The sequence below is a fragment of the Cebus imitator genome, unplaced genomic scaffold (genome assembly GCF_001604975.1).
Source record: "Cebus imitator isolate Cc_AM_T3 unplaced genomic scaffold, Cebus_imitator-1.0 Scaffold318, whole genome shotgun sequence".
Classification (NCBI taxonomy): domain Eukaryota; kingdom Metazoa; phylum Chordata; class Mammalia; order Primates; family Cebidae; genus Cebus; species Cebus imitator.
This window is the reverse complement of record NW_016107633.1, coordinates 803,086-808,111: the sequence shown is the minus strand read 5'-3', so window position 1 is coordinate 808,111 and position 5,026 is coordinate 803,086.

Below are 5,026 nucleotides of genomic sequence, written 5' to 3'. Positions count from 1 at the left end.
TAATATTTTAGGAAGTTTTTTTTTTTTTTTTTTTTATATTGGGTTTTAGAAAGTTTTTTTTTTTTTTTTTTTTTTTTTTTTTTTTTGAGATGGAGTGTTGCTTTCTTGCCCAGGCTGGAGTGCAGTGGCATGATCTCCGCTCACTGCAACCTCTGCCTCCCACATTCAAGCGATTCTCCTACCTCAGCCACCTGAGAAGCTGGGACTACAGGTGTGCACCACCATGCTCAGCTAATTTTTGAATTTTTAGTAGAGACAGAGTTTCACCATGTTGACCAGGATGATCTCGATCTCTTGACCTCATGATCCACCTGTCTTGGCCTTTCAAAGTGCTGGGATTACAGGCGTGAGCCACTGCACCCGGCCAATTTTGTAATTGGGTTTCTCCATGTTGGTCAGGCTCCCAGCCTCAGGAGATCTGCCCACCTTGGGCTCCCAAAGTGCTGGGATTACAGACATCAGCCAACATCTTAGGAAGTTTTGCTAAATGTCTCTGACTCATGCCAGTTAAAAAAAAATTTAAGTCTAGCAACAAGTGATGACTCACAGATCAGGGAAGACTTTGACTAAAAGCTTTACTAGAATGTAGAGTCTGGTAAGTTCCTCAGGCTTTGCACTTTAGAAATCTTTCAAAGTTTACTTTGATTCTCCAATCAACCAATCTCAGGAAATGTAGGCACTGTGCACATGATGTCACTCAGCCATTCTGTCAACACGAATTGTATCCCTGCCCTGTGCAGTGCTGCACTTGGTGGAAAACCTTGCCACTGTTGCCAGCCTGGGTAGAAAGCTTTGAAAGCACAATGAACTAAGGACTAGTGTGCATGAAAACCCAACTCCTCATCTCATTTGACAGCAGTAGATGGTGAGCTGGGGATCTGAGTACCCACACCCTGTATTATGCCACGCTGAGATGCAGAAGTACCAGTTGGTTCCAGTGGCAGCTTCCAGGAGGTTTGGCAGTCATAAACAAAAACCCCATACTCAAAAGTGTACTACGAGTTTGGGCATGGTGGCTCATGCTTGTAATCCTAGCACCTTTGGAGGCTGAGGCAGGAGGACCATTTGAGCCCAGGAATTTAAGACCAGTCCGGGCAACATAGTGGGAACCCTATCACACACAAAAAAAAATTTTAAATGGCCGGGCACAGTGGCTCATGCCTGTAATCCCAGCACTTTGGGAAGCTGAGGTGGGTGGATCATGAGGTCAGGAGCTCGAGACCAGCCTGGCCAACATGGTGAAACCCTGTCTCTACTAAAAATGCAAAAATTAGCCGGGCACTGTGGTTCATGACTGTAGTCCCAGCTACTTGGGAGGCTGAGGCACAAGAATCACTTGAACCTGGGAGGTGAAGGTTGCAGTGAGCAGAGATCCTGCCACTGCACTCAAACCTGGATGACAAAGCAAGACTCCATCTCAAAAAAAAAAAAGAAAAGAAAAGAAGAAAAAAAAAAAAAAACGAAGCAAGCTGCAAGTATCATGTCCTAGCATTAATTCTTAGATTGGGGAACCAACCTATCCATGGCTTCAAGGGTCAATCCCAAGAAGGTTGAGTCTTCTTGTATCCTCAGAGAGGCCTAAAGGGGATAACAGGACAGGGGGAGACTGAAGTTAGGCTCAATCTGGTAGAAAGAGTGGGGCCTCAGAGAAGAGGGGATGAAAAATCCCCTTCATGCCCAGTCTAGTATTATATTTTTGAGTATGAGATTGGTTTCTATGACTCTCAGAGCTCCTGGAAGCTGCCTCTCAGCATGGCAGCACACATGGTGTGTGCTCAGAGAAGAGGGTATGGGGGGAAACTCCCGCAAATGCCATGGCAAGGGTCTGAAGTCTCAGCCTGTTCCCATATAAAGATTGATTTAGAAAAGAATTAGAAGGCCGGGCACGGTGGCTCAAGCCTGTAATCCCAGCACTTTGGGAGGCCGAGGCGGGTGGATCACGAGGTCAAGAGATCGAGACCATCCTGGTCAACATGGTGAAACCCCGTCTCTACTAAAAATACAAAACATTAGCTGGGCATGGTGGCGCGTGCCTGTAATCCCAGCTACTCAGGAGGCTGAGGCAGGAGAATTGCCTGAACCCAGGAGGCGGAGGTTGCGGTGAGCCGAGATCGCGCCATTGCACTCCAGCCTGGGTAACAAGAGCGAAACTCCGTCCCAAAAAAAAAAAAAAAGAAAAAAGAAAAGAATTAGAAATGTAGGCACATAGTTATTCCTTCAAACAAAAAAAAAAAAAAAGAAAAAAGAAAAGAATTAGAAATGTAGGCACATAGTTATTCCTTTATATAATCATATATAATCTTTTTTTGTTTTTTGTTTTTTGTTTTTGAGATGGAGTCTTGCTCTGTCACCCGGCTCACTGCAGTCTCCGCCTCCTGGGTTCAAGCGATTCTTCCACCTCAGCATCCTGAGTAGCTGGGACCACTGGCACGTGCCACCGTGCCCGGCTAATTTTTGTATTTTTAGTAGAGATGGGGTTTCACCATGTTGACCAGGATGGTCTCCATCTCTTGACCTCGTGATCCACCCACCTCGGCCTCCCAAAGTGCTGGGATTACAGGCGTGAGCCACCGCGCCCGGCCAATCATATATAATCTTATAGTTACTTATAATCATAAAGATATATACTCAGTATAACCTTTAATTTTACTAATGACTATTGGGTTATGAAGCATGGAACTGAGGTGACATTGTGAACAAAGTGATTCTAAGGCAAGATGCTGTAAGCCCTCTGTCACACCTGCATAAGGGCTGCTGGAGGGCACCTCCGCTGTGCAGCAGCGTCAGTGCTGTGAAAGCGCCCGCTGTTTAGCCAGCTAGGGAAGGAGATGTCCAAAGTGACTGAGATATCTCCTTCCTGGGGAAGTCAGGAGAAAACTCCCCTTCTCCAAGCTCTCATGGCAAGGCCTGGTGGCTGTCATGTAGGCCCACAGACATCCGGGGGCTTAACTGTCTCTATGTGATGCTGTGCTTCAGTGGTCACGTTCCATGTTCACTCTCATGCTCTGCTTCTGCACCTGGTTTTTCTACTTCTCAGAAGATAAGAATTAACATCCTTGATATTTCTGACAAATATGCGAAGAGTGCTGACGAATTAGCTTTTCTCCTCGCCTCGGCTACTTGAAAGTCTTGGGCCCCCTATCTTCGAGACACGTGATTTACCTGACCCTATCACCCACCACCATTACCTCACCCTACCTTTCCAGCCCTCTGCTTTGTACTCAATAAAAGTCAGAGTGTCCAGGCACTCGGTGCCGCTGCAGGTCTCCACGCTGTGGTTGGCAGTGGACCCCCAGGCCCAAACTCTCTTTTCTTTATCTCTGTGTCTTTTATTTCTAGTTTCTCATCTCCGCACCAACAGGGAGGGGCTCACAGGACCCTATAGAGGGGATGAAAAAAATCCTTCCAGTGGATAGGACAGAACCTGCACCTTGAGCCTGGTGCTGTGTGGGAGGAGTGGTCCCCAGGCGCTGGGCTGGAAAGGTGTGTGTGCTTCGGGTGAGAGACTGGTGCTGGAAAGTCAACAGGGTGAAAACTGTGATAGGCTAAGGAGAGAGAAAGAAGTGTGGCTCCCTAAACTTCTCTATGTGGAGTTTGCCTGCCATCCCCCTTCCCTCATAACCCAAGTTATCCAGCCACAGCAGATTGACAAGCGGTCCAAGACTCCCTGGAAACCCCCTGAATTCTGTCAATACCTGGGGTCCATACAGTACAGACAAAGAAGTCTGATGGAAGCTTGATTACAAGGAGGGACATGGGGGGTGCTCCTTAAAAATTCACCATGGTGTGGACAGAGTCTGTGTAGGGTCAGAACAGTTCTTTCTTTCTTTCTTTCTTTCTTTCTTTTTTTGGAGGCAGGATATTGCTCTGTTGCCCAGGTTGGAGTGCAGTAGCGTGATCTTGGCTCACGGCAACCTCTACCTCCCCGGTTCAAAAGCCATCCTTGTGCCTCAGCCTCCCAAGTAGGTGGGATTACAGGTGAGCACCACTATACCCTGCTAATTTTTGTATTTTTTTAGTAGAGATGGGCTTTCACTGTGTTGGCCAGGCTGGTCTCGAACTCCGGAGCTCAAGTGATCCGCCTGCCCCAGCCTCCCAAAGTGCTGGGATTACAGGCATGAGCCACCACACCCAGCCAGACAGTTAATATATACTTGTCTTTATTTATTATTTGTTTTTGTAGAGGCAGGGTCTTGCTCTGTCACCCAGGCTGGAGCATGGTGGCACAGTCATAGCTCACTGTAACCTCAGACTCCTGGGCTCAAGTAATCCTTCCGCCCTGTCTCCGAATAGCCGAACTACAAGTGCCCATCACCACACCAGGTTAATTTTTAGTTTTTTATTGTAGAGGTGAGTCTCGTTCAGTCGTCTAGGTTGAAGTACAGTGGTGCTATCACTGCTCATTGCAGCTTTGACCTCCTGGGCTCAAGGATCCTCCCGCCTCAGCCTCTCAAAACAGCTGGGACTACAGGCAAATGCAACCATGAGCAGCTGATTTTTAATTTTTTGTAGAGATGGAATCTCACTATGTTGCTCAGGCTGAGGTAGGAGAATTGCTTGAACCTGGGAGGTGGAGGTTGCAGTGAGCTGAGATTGCACCACTGCACTCCAGCCTGGCGCCTGGTGACAGAGCAAGACTCTGTCTCAAAAAAAGAAAGAAAGTGCACAATTACTGTAACACACTTGAATCATCCTGAAACCATCCCCACCCCCCCCATCCCTGTCCATGGAAAAATTGTCTTCCAAGAAACCAGTCCCTGGTGCCAAAAAGGTTGGGGACCGCTGGAGATTACCTAATTGATGTTGGGATTACACGACATTGTTGTGATTGGATTATTGACTGGATTTTGGATTACTTCCCTTGAATAGATTCTTAGAGGCAGTATTACTGCTTCTAAGAGTGTGTTTGTTTGTGTGGATGTTGACACCACCAAGCTGTTCTCAAAACGATCCCAATCTGCACTCATGCCAGTAGCATATGTTTTACCACAGTCCTGCCAATATTGTCTATTTTTTTTTTTTTTTT